Here is a 13,102-nt window from a genome sequence, read left to right on the forward strand (position 1 = left end):
TGGTCTTCCTGTATTCAGTGCCATTGCATAGGCTCCATGAGTCTGAAAAGGACTTTATAGATTTGTATCAGACATATGGATTGATATCAGCCTTATGGACTTTATCCTGACTGGGCTGGGATGTTTCCTTAATGGAGAAGTACTTTATATAAAGTTATTTCTTACATACATAAGAGTGTCAATGAATTTGTTTCTCTGTGTCCCCAAGCTAACAAAGGCATATAGAATAAAATGATTATGTAGAAAAGAGAAAGGACATTTGGGGGTTATAGACTTAAGTATAAGGTATAGAATCTGTTATAGGATGTAATAAATGGTTCTATATCAGAGGACAGAAAATGTTTTCAACAGTAGAAGAAGTGAAGGTAGAATGTGTATATAAAATACAGAAAAAGACATATGTATGCTACATAGTTCAACAACAAGACACCACAAAGATTTATTGACACAATCATTGCAATAATGGAATCAAACATATCAAAATATCATGAAGCTAATCATGTACTAGAAAATGTTTTATTTCTTACATACTTACATAAAGTCACCATGAGTCAGTATTGACTAGATGTACAATAATAGAAAATGGTTCTTTATCATTCAATATGTAAAATGTAAATTAAAAAAAGATCTATAATATTGTCATAAACATTTGCTAAAGTGAAAACAAAATCACATTATATAATATATGTTAATTAACTATTTTTATTGATTAAATGCAGATGTATATATGTATATATATAGTTTAAATAAATAACATTTGCTTTAATTCTGCATTCTAATTTGTTCATATTTCTTTTCATATATCTCAGTTTTATTGAGAAAACTGAGAAATAGGATTTAAAATTTGGAAATTCAACCCCTCAGTTCTGTCTTATATTTCTTTTGCATTCTTGTGCATGGTCACACAGTATAAAAAGCAAAACACTATGTTTTTTTCTCCTTGACCTCAAGATGTTGCTAATAAGCTATAATTTTTATGTATGCATAAAAAGTGTTTGACATTTATATTTTATCTTCAACCCAATAATTATCAAATTATTTTATTATATTTTACCCTCAACTAAGTAATTAAAATTAACCTTTAGTCAGATACAGTGAGAAACTTTCCTTTAAATAATGTTATATCTCTTGGTGATGTGACTTTAATCTCCACGTTTCATGCTTTGTGTCCAAATTTTCTCCCTAGATATTCCACTTATATGTGCCATATTTTTCCTCCCCAGTTGGAAGGAAGCAGTAATTTTATATTTTTTCTCAATTCTCTTCCTTTAAAATTTCTTTTTTTCCTGCCTTCACAAAGAAAGATACAAAAAACCCCAGCCCTTTGAGAATGGAGAGTCCTACTAGGTAGGCTTCTTTCCATTATGAAATTTTATATTATTTTTATTATGTTTTCCCAGTATTCCTTCTCAAGAACCTATATTTTTATACCTAGGGCATTTGATTTTAAATTTAATGTAATTTTGAAATGATTTCTTAGCCAACTTCTTATTCTCTTAGTAGCAACTCCTGGAAAAATTCAGATGAAAAATACATTGCCAGTTTTTTGAAGACTCTTCCTAACCCCATTTAAAACATTAAATGCAGACCTGAAATAATTTGAACACAAGTTAATTAAGCAGAGTACGTTTCATAAAAAGTAAATGATGATTTTTCTGGGTTGACTAGTAAAACAAATTCATAAACACTCATGTGTAGTCCAGATCAAGTCCATAAGTCTGATAATAGACTATATGTTCAATACCAGTATATAAACTCCAATTCAGACTCACGTAACACATGCAATGATGTCAGATGCAGGATGATCACAAGCAAGTGGGGGAACAGTCTTGTGGATCCAGTGGTGCTGGAAGCATCTCAGTGCTGGCAAATGTTTCCCTGTGACTCCTCCAGCTCCAGGACTGTGGCTCCATCAGTATAGATCCATGTGGCTTGTCAACAGTAATGTCTCTCAGGGAGATTACATGTCTTGCCTCCAGGGAAGAAGACAGGAGTTGCCTGAATCCTCAAGAGAAGGCCATGCTCACACAGAGGTATCATTGACTATGAGCTAATTGACAGGCTAGACTCCACCCCTTCACTCAAGGTTATAGGAGGTTATATAGCTGTCATAATTGAGTATATGTCCACTATAAAAGTTGATTTGGAATGTAATGCAGTAGTGAACTAAATTTGTAAGAAGGAGTGTCACAAGAGGTAGCAGCACTGAGTAGAGGTAGAAATAGTTTTCTTTCACCAGCAATATTGTCAAAAAGGTATAAATAGAATGGGCTGAAAGGAGGGCTTTGTTTATCAAGCAATACGCAAAGTTGGTATTGGAATCTAGGGTATGTATCCAGTATAGATGTGGACTCAAGAATTTGTGAAAAAATACATGCTCTTTAATTCCATTTCCATGAACAATTTGAAGCCCCTTCATATGAACAGCATACATACCTTTTCACATGTATGCTCATGCATGGGATGGAGTCAATAAGATACTTCTAGCCAAAACTCCTTATGTGATGGATTGCAATTCTGGAATTTATGCCTGTAGTTATAATCCTATTTTGGAGGGTACTTTTCTACTATAGCAATAACATTAAGGTGGGATTAAGACCTAAACTAAGGCACAACATTTGGGAGCATCTTAAAACTCTAATAAAGGATGTGGCTTAAGACAATATTCTTCATTTTCCTTGAAGTGTGATCAGCTAAGAGACAACCACCACTCCATCAGAGTCATTATTCAGTACATATGTCAAAGCTATCAGAAAGAGGACACAGAGAGAAAGCCTAGGGCCATTGAGGAAAAGAGAATGTTGATCTCTCTCTGAAATGTGAGAGGCTACCGAGACCACGTGCATCAGAAACTGTTGCTCTATTTGCTCACCTCATCTAAGACTAGGGAACTGTGAGACAGAGAAAATGGCAGGCTGGCTTCCTGACCCATGGGGGCAAAGGACAGGGAACCCTGTGGCTGAGTCTGTGAGCTGGAGAGAGTCTGGGATGCTGACTGAGGAGACCACTGGGTGAATCTTTACTCTCTCCTGATCCTAATTTGTGATAAGCTATTAATTTCCCTACAAAATCCCTTATCAATGAATGTTGTCTGAGTGGTGTAGGAGGAAAGGTTCATGTTGGAATACATGAAGAAGGATGAACCATAGGGACTTGTCTGACCTCTGTCTTGTAATACAGAAGCCAGAGGAGGTCCCATACTGTTCACTTCCATTACCAGTCACTGAAATGTGCTTGCATACACACATAACAAAAAGATGTGTAGATTAAGATTACTAAACAATTCTCAAACTTCTGACAAATCAGTTGAAACGCATCTTTGAGAAGGAGCTGATGACTAGAAGTATCACATTGTCCTATGATGAGCAATAGAAAATCAAAGAATTTTTTAAGAGAGACACAGAGAGCAAATGAAATCACCACACAATAAATGGCATTAAAGCTATTGTGAAATTCCATTTGCCAACTTTTTATGAAGTAATACAGAAATGCTACACTGATTGTAGTATGTGCCAACAAGTGAACGAAAGCAAGAGAGAATATAGGATGTGCACAGAATTGTACAATGAAGTAAACATCAAAGAGTACATCAGTTCTGAAACTGAAAGACCAGCCTAATAATCTGAAATTTCAAGCATGTAAAGGAACCATGTGCACATGTCATCAACAAACTTTTGAATTGTGAACATCTCTTTTTGAGGGAGGAGCCTGTCAAAGCAGGTTTCAGAGGTCAAACAATGCATCTACTTTCTTGACACGAATGAATGCTCCCTGGTTTGATGAGAAAATATTATGTTGCCATCTGTACATTCAGTCAAGTTATTGCATTGTTGTTTTCTGCTGTTTTTTTCAGGGACTCTATCAAAAAATGGCAAAGGCTATGGTTTTGTAGCAGATGGAGGCATTTAACCAAACCCTCAAAGCTTTGCTCTGCTCTGTGTTAATGGAGGAAAGCAGACGAATAGATGCCAAGAAAAATCAAACCGTTCTCAGGGCAGAAAAAATAAACACCGAAGGAAGACTGTATCTTGCCAGAACAGATGATCAAGAAAATTAAACATCTGATGATAAAATGTTATGTCCAGATGGCATTTGTCTCTGGTTCTCAAGGAATAGAATAGTGATAGTAGGGGAAAAAAATAAAGTACATTCCCAGATTTAACTTAATTTCCAATAATATTGTGGGAGGCAGAGTGAAGAAAGTAAAATCAAAGAACATTTAGCAATATAATGGGAAATCATATGAAAACTCAGAGTTTATCGAACATTTTGACAATGAAAACATTGCACAAGTTTACTATCTATTGCTAAAAGACAATGATGTTGAATAAAATTTAATCAAGGTAATTTATTGGATCTTTACCTATTTTTATTCCATTGTAAAATATTAGTTATTATAATACAGATTACTAGTGGTCTCCACCAAATATTTATGTTTCTGCACCTAAGCACAGCATAGGCTTTGATTTTTTCTGATTCATTCACTTAAATTAAGGAGTTGTTATTTCACTTTCTTTAAACAATAAAACAGGCATTGAAAAGTAAAATGTCTATATAGAAAATAGCTATGATAACAACCAGTAAACAAAGAAATAAATGATTTTTAACAAACCTGAAACTCTTATTCTTAGAAAATCCTGTTTGAAATGTTGTCTCTTGACTGGAGTTTGGGAAAGTTATTAACACACAGTTCAGTAAATGATTTGAAAACATTTTCCAAATGTTTAGAACAACTTGCATGCTTGGAATCGGTGAACAAAGTGGTTTGTGCTGCATTAGTATTTTCCTTATGGGAGTTTGGAGTTGGGGCCCATGTTCAGAGACACAATTATGAAAAATAGCACTTATGACAAGTACTGAAACTGTGGGCCTATACAAAAATCTCCCATCCATTTTAAATATTCAGTAAAATTAAGGGCTGTGGACAATAAACCGAACACTCATAATTGTACCTTGGAGGTGAAATTATTCACTTTAATGGAACCAAGACCATTAAAAACATGAACTCTTTATGATACTCCTTTCCCATGGACTTGATCCTTCTCTATTCTTATGCAAATTCTCCATCCTGTCTGGTGGAAGTTAACCTTAGAGAAACTATTCCCTAATGTCTAGTCATTTCAGGGGAAGAGTGATGCTGGCACGAGTTTGGGTGAACGAGAATCATAGGTCAGGACGGAAGGAGATCTGAATGCCTGGTAGAGCAGCGCTGTAAAATGTGGAGTTTGTGGAGGAATAGCAACAAACTAGGAGGGGACATACACAGGTGGAAGAGGGACACAGCCAGAGAAGGTTGCCCTGAAATCAAGAAAGGGATCTCAAACATCAAAGCATTCGTTTTAATTTGATAAATTATTTTCACAACAGGCAATGCAAATTGTGATGATCGATAGAAATTGCTCAGTGGTGCCCACAGTAAGCGCTACATCTATTTTACCTTAGCTACACCACTCTTCAGGGTAGGCATAGGGTCCCTCTGTGATGAGATCCAATAGCAACTTGGAATGTTGGGTCTTTAGGAGTCTTCCTGATAGAGGTATCTTCACACGTGTTGTTGCCACCTAATTGAAAGAGGTCTGGTGTGACTCTGAAGAGCCCTGGTGACACAGAGGTCAAAGTTCTAGGTTGTTAACCACAAGGTTGAAATTTTGAACTCAATAGCTATTCCACAAAAGATTTATGTAGAACTCTTTTTCCATAAAGATGGAAATCCTATTGAAATCCTTGGATACAGTTCCACTCTGTCCTGTAGGACTGCTATGATTTGGAATTAACTCAACAATTGCTTATTTGACTCAACTGGTTGAGGAATCCAGAAAATTTATACCTGGTTTCTGCTGGACTTAATTTAGTGTATCATTCTAATTTTTATATTACTTTGTAATCTTTCACTGTGAAAAAGTAAAACTACAAGTATGATTTTAGACTGTGACAAGTCCTCTTGCAAATCTCAACACATTATGGGTAAATTTGTGGACATGAACTCATTGTAACTTCCAAGTCAGGAACTTTATAGGTGCTTAGTACATCCCTATTTCAGTTCTGATACCTGTGTAGACATATATTTAAACTACTTCCAACTTGGGAATATAAATGAGAATGTTGTAATGCAGAATGGCAGCCTTATTTTAAATCATTGAGATTCTGACTATTTACTAATCATAAATACACTGACTAATTTAAATATGAATCAATAAAGTTAGGTATTCATAGTACACTTGCTAATTTCCTGAAGTGAATTAGTTTTATAAGTTGTTGATCATTAGTCTAGAATACCATCCAAAAGGGTTTGAGCCAGTTCAAAGAAAGTAAATATAACATGGCTTCTTAAAAAGACTACATAGACTCTGGGTACCAGGAGAGACTAGCGAATACATTTTCTACTTTAGGATCATTAGCTGTTATCTATACTACAAAGTACCATGTTTAATTGACAATAAGTGCATCATAACATTGATCATTTTGCTAATTCTGTTTGTTGACAGTGATTGTTGGTAACCTCATCCACAACTGAACAAAATGTTGCCAAGTCTTGGATGATCTTCATAATCACTGAAGCAGATCTTGTAATTGATATAGTTTCCACTGATGATTACTTAGAAGTACATTATGAAACTTTCCATTCTCTTCTGGCAGCTCAAGTGACTGAACCCTACTCAGCACTTATCTACAATCCAGCCTTCGCTGACAAATTAATGGTAACAGAACCTCTTCTCCTCCCTCATATATTAGACATGAATCTTAAAATGCAATTAGGTTAAGGTTGGCATGAGAAACCGTATGAATAAAACAGTGTCAGATTAAGAAATTGAGTCTGATTTCTGTATCTAGCAATGAGACCAGAAACTTGGTCATCAGTCAGAAAGTTGTGACTGGTCTGTGAGTAGGGTAAAATTGTAGTATGAGAACTCTCGCCTTTCCACAAATTTTTGCTATAAACCTAAAAATACATTAAAATGAAATATATGAAAAAGAAATACAGATATACTGCAGTTGTTGAATTCAATTCATTTCAAATTCGTGTTCAAATACTAAAAAATCTGAGGGGTGAATATACTTTTCCCATACAAAATAATAGAAAATAAATTAATTGGCTCTAAAACCCAAAAATTACACATATAAATTCATTTCCCAGGACTTTACATCACTACGGCGGCTTTTAGCTTTCTCAAACATCACTGTTTTATATACACTATTGCCCTCGAATTATTTCTGATGTTAGCAGTAATTTCAACTTTTTCCATTGTGTAGGTTCTTAGTTTCATGGTTATTTATTTCATTGCATTAGCCACTTGAGTCATATATGTATTTTAAATGCTGGTAATGTTGACACAGACATGTTGTCCTCAGCCACCAAATTAGACAAGAGGCAGCCTCGTTCAAATTTCACAGAGCGCTTTCTTTAACTCTGTCGGGGATCACACAGGTTTCCTTCTTTGCATCACTGTGACCATCAGTAACTTCCAGTGGAGCCATGATTTCGATATTTTATGCACATACACAGAAAAAAAGACCACAATGATAAATGCTTTAACAGACAAACACATGTACTCATCTATTGTTGAGCCACCGAGACTGAAACATCGCTCCTTTGTGTCTCAGCAAGACATGACTCATGCTTATTCTCAGGCCAGTACAGGTTTATTCAAGCTGGATTTTTGGTTTGACTTTGGAGCAAAGTTATGAGCATTGAGCAATTCTTTTTGAACTTCACTGTTCCAGGTAATGGAACAGTTTATTGGCAAGAAATACACACACCAAACAATTTAATCAAAAGGTCCTACAAGCAAAATATTGAATAATGAAGGGAAGTATCAAGAGGAGATGGAACGATTATTAAAAGCCACTGCTCCTAAAGGCCAACAAACGATCCTGGAACGAACTACAAGCTTTTCTTTCTTGATGTGTTTTGTTTTGTTCTTTTTCAGTGGTTTGTTGTTGTTGTTTTGTTGTATACTGTTGCTTTGTTCTCCTCTGTCTTGTTTTTGTGCATGTTATTATTTCCACAGGTCTGTCTAAATAAAATAGGCTGAATGAACTATCTGGAGGAAAAACGACAGGACTGATAGTTCCAGGGGGATATGGGAAAACGGGGAGGTGGGGGGTAAAGAAGTGGTGTCAACAAACGCAGGGACAAAGGAACAACAAGGGATCCAAATTGGTGGTGAGAAGGGAGTGGCAGGCCTGGTAGGGAATGATCAAGGGTAAAGTAACATAACGAAGAGGTATAGCTGTAACCCAGTTGGGGACGGAGCAGGATAGTGGGGCAGGAGGAAAGTCAAGGGAAATAGAGGAAAGAGCTAGGAGGCAAAGTGCATTTATAGAGGTCTAGACAAAGACATGTACATGCAAATATATATATGAGGATGGGAAATAGATATATGTGTCTATATTTATAGGTTTAGTATTAAGGTGCTGGAAGGACATTGGGCTTCTTCTCAAGCACTCCCTCAATGCATGAATACTTTCTTCTATTAAATTGGCATTCTATGATGCTCACCCTCCCAACACAACCTCTGAAGCCAAAGCAGGTGAACAAGCAAATATGGTGAAGAAAGCCGATGGTGCCCGGCTATCAAAAGAGATAGCATGTGAGGTCTTAAAAGCTTGAAGATAAACAAGCGGCCATTTAGCTTAGAAGCAACAAAGCCCATATGGAAGAACACACCAGCCTGTGTGATCACGTGATCCCGAAGGGATCAGTTATCAGGCATCAAAGAACAAAAAATCATATCATTGGGTACACACCTCCATGATATGATCACTTACGACAAACGGGTGCATAAGCAAATGTGGCGAAGAAAGCTGATGGTGCCTGGCTATCAAAAGAGATAGTGTCTAGGGTCTTAAAGGCTTGAAGGTAAACAAGCGGCCATCTAGCTCAGAAGCTAAAAAGCCCACATGGAAGAAGCACAGCAGCCTGTGCGATTACGAGGTGTCGAAGGGATCAGGTATAAGGCATCATCAAAAAAAAAAAATCTTACCATAGTGAATGAAGGGGGAAGTGCAGAGTGGAGTCCCAAAGCCCATTTGTTGGCCACTGGAGATTCCCTCACAGAAGGGTCTAGTGGAGGACATGAGTCAGTCAGGGTGCGACGTAGCACCGATGAAAAATACAGCTTTCCTCCAGTTCCTAAATTCCTCCCCCCTACTACCATGATCCGAATTCTACCATGCAAGTCTGGATAGAGCAGAGGTTGTACACTGGTGCAGATAGGAGCTGGAGGCACAGGGAATCCAGGGTGGATGATCCCTTCAAGACCAGGGGTGTGAGGGGCGATACTGGGAGGGTAGAGCGTGAGTGGGTTGGAAAGAGGAAATCGATTACAAGGATCTACATGTGACCTCCTCCCTGGAAGATGGACAACAGAAAAGGGGGTGAAGGGAGATGACTGATAGGGCAAGATATGACAAAATAATAATTTATAAATTATTATGGGCTCATGAGGGAGTGGGGAGTGGGGAGGGAGGGGAAAAAGAGGACTTGATGCAAAGGGCTTAAGTGGAGAGCAAATGCTTTGAAAATGATTAGGGCAAAGAATGTACAGATGTGCTTTATACAATTGATGTATGTATATGTATGAATTGAGATAAGAGTTGTACGAGTCCCTAATAAAATGTTTTTTAAAAAGGCACTACTCCTAAAGAACTAGTCAACTTTCCACCATCCGAGGGGGTAGCATATGAGTAAGAACCAATGGGGCTGAAAGAAGAAGTTCAGACTGCACTGAATGCATTAAACAAAAATAAGACTCCAGAGAGTAATGGAATATTCACTCATCCAAATGTTTCAGCAAGCTGAAGAAGCACTGGAAACAATCATCTATGGCATGGCATTTAGATGATAGCTACTTGGCCAGCTAGCTGGAAGAGATCCATAGTTGTGCCTATCCCAAAGAAAGGTGACTCTACAGGTTGTTCAAACTAGAACAGTGTCATTGACATCACACTAAAGATCTAGACACATGAAGTGCCAGATGTTCAGCCTGGATTCATAAGAGAACATTGAACAAGGGATATTATTGCTGACACCAGATGGATCTTGGCCCAAAACAGAGACTATTTTGTTGGGGTTTATGACCCATAATTGTATTGTTGTGTCGTATGGTATTTCCAATGCCATCTCTTTAGGAATCACCATATTGATTTCCTCAGTAACTGCGTGTGTTTACAAGCTCATCGACAGTGAGTAAATGTTCCAATCTCACCACACCCACTCAAGCATTTGCTGTGATCAGTTTTGTTTTGTGCTTTTTTAATTTGGCTACAGTTACTATGGTTAAAGGTGTTAGATGGTGTTCATTGTTGTTTTGACTTGCATTTTCTGGATGGCTAGAGAATAGCAGCATTTCCTCATGTGTTTATAAGTAATTGAGTGTCTTATTTTGTGAATCATCTGTTCAGGTGTGAGATAGTTAGTTTTTTGTGCCAGCCTGGCCAATAAACACAAGTGGGATTAATTGAAGGGTAGAGTGATAAATGGCTCGGTGAACCTCGCCTTTCTTGTCTCTCGCTCTTTGACCAGTGTGTGGCTGCCTTGCTTGTTCTGTGCCTCAGTTTAGCGGCTACACTACCTGTGGGAAGCCTAGCCGGTGGACTGTGTCACTGTAATTTGAGGTCCCTTTAAGCCCACACGATTAGAATTTACATCTCTGGAGCTGGGCACTGATGGTTGGTGACCTGGCTGAGAGTTGGTGACCTGCAGTGTTGTTTGCTGCCTGTGTATATATAGCCAAGCTCTCTCTACAGAGGACTACCTGGAGGCCCTCATGATTAAAGGACTGCCAGTGTCTCACAACTCTCACAGGACTGAGTTGTACTGAACCATTTGTACTGCTTTATAATTTAACTGTTCATTTCTTATATATATCTATCTGTATATAGTTTAACAGTTCATTTCTTGTGTTATCTTTATATATATATAAAATCACTAGCAATCTCATTTTGTCTATCTAGAGAACCCTGTCTAATACAAGGTGCTTTGTCTGCCTTCTGAGAGGGAAGTCAGATTTTTTCTTGTTGTAAGCTTGCAATATACTGTAGATATTAGTAATTAGTTCTTTACATGCTTCCCCATATTCATTAAAAAACCGTTCACAATAGCAAGAATATGGAAATAGCCTAAATTCTCATCAGTAGAAGATTGGATTCAAAAAATGAAATTGTAAAACACCTAAAGACATGGAGGGATTTGGAAAACTTATGCTAAGTGAAATTAGCCAGTCACAAAAGGACAAATCCTGTATGAGTACCTGCTGTAGGAACAAACTGGAAAACGGGCACAAACTCAGGCTTGTAGTATACTCAGTCTGCTGGCCAGCAGGGGCAGACAACCTGGTAGAATGCCTGATGGGTGCCAATGAACAATAGACCATCTTCTCTATTTAATATTTGGAAGGCCATTTTTGCGGGGGGGTACCTTATGTTAATTGGGATCAAATGGTCAAGGGAGGGGAAGGGGATGTTGCCTAGTGGGTGGTTGCCATGTAAAGCAATGATGAAGTTCCCCGGACAGGTAGAAAACCTCATCAGAGGGTTGAGGGATACTGATGGGAAAATGAGGCATGAGAGAAGAGAGGAAGCAAAAACATCTGGGAGATCACACATGCATGTCTGTTGGTAGGAAAAGCAGGAGGACTGACTTCCAGTGTGGGGAAGAATGACTGAAAATGCTTTAGGAGACACTGGGGTGGAGCGGAGTGTCCCTGGCAGTGTGCATTAAATCGGTCACATTGACCCTGGCTTCTGGATGTAGCCTGGGACCCAGGCTGGGTGCCGTGAAATTATGACTCTGAATCCAGTATCTTCAAGGCCTACAGCATGCCCAGAGGCTGCCTCAGTGAGACCCGATACATTTACTCCACTGGGTGACCTGGACTCTACCTCAGACATACCTGGAACCTGAGGACGTAAGTCAGAAAATATATGCCATCGGAGGAAGTGGAAGACAGCTGCACCAAGATTGTTGGACTGTCTGTAGGCAGACAAACATGATCTTACTACATCAATGCTCGATATGCTGTGTTAAGATGTGTATAATTCCAGCAAACCTATGACAAACATTCGCAGTGATTATTATTGCAAAATTTCCCTGACAATTAACCCCAATTGTGGGTGTAAATAACATCCAGCTACAAAAGGATTGATTCTGTACACGTGAACAATTTATGTACTCTGATACGATGTTAGTCTACATTGGCCTAATATTCCTCTCTCCATAGGACTTAAAAATTAGTACCAGAGTAAATCAAAGACAATAATGATTATCATGTCCTCTGTACTACAAATTAGCAAAGGGGGTTTGAAAGGGAGCCAACAGCAGATTAAAAACAAAACAAAACTCAGGTATAGATTTTTGGCTTACACTAAATCCTAGCTCCAATTTAAGAACAATTAGTTCTGACATCATGGCTCTGCTCAGTACTCACCCCGAGGAAAGGAACACAGGAGATATGGGTGGTAGAGCAAAATGTGGTGAAGCTATTAGATGGTGGGTGCCCACCTATCAGATGAAATAACACCTGGTGTCTTAAAGGCTTGTCCCCAACAAGCAGTCCTCTAAGTGAGATGTCAACTTAGTCCACATGGAGGAAACACCATTATCAGTCACGGCAGGATTGTAAATCATGTAATCCAAAGTCAAAGGACAGAACATATCAGAGCATAAATTATGAGGATCTGGTTTGCAGAAGTCTATACATGACAGTGTGAGCCCAAGATACATATGTGGGAACTATAAAGGAAATGAGACTTTGGTGATCTCCCTCTGTCCATAATTGAGGAATGGGAGGAAAGTGGTTCCTAAGCAGAGTGCATTGTAGAGATGCGAATAGAAGATCAAAGGTATAAAATCTGACGTGAAGGGTTAAAACCCTTCAGTTTGAACGTCCTTCTGATGCACACTGGTCCTGTATTTTTTCTTTTATTTTTTTGTTTGTTAATTTTAAGATTTATCTCAGATCTGTTAAGTCATTGGGAGTTACCCTCTTGATTGTGTATTATATGTTTTTCTATTTTTTGTTTCTTTTTTGGTATACGAAACCCAGTCGATGAACCTACAGGGACAAATAGGATGAGGGTTTTGGGGACGTGGGGCTGGAGA

The sequence above is a fragment of the Tenrec ecaudatus genome, chromosome 2 (assembly GCF_050624435.1).
Source record: "Tenrec ecaudatus isolate mTenEca1 chromosome 2, mTenEca1.hap1, whole genome shotgun sequence".
In the NCBI taxonomy this organism is placed as follows: domain Eukaryota; kingdom Metazoa; phylum Chordata; class Mammalia; order Afrosoricida; family Tenrecidae; genus Tenrec; species Tenrec ecaudatus.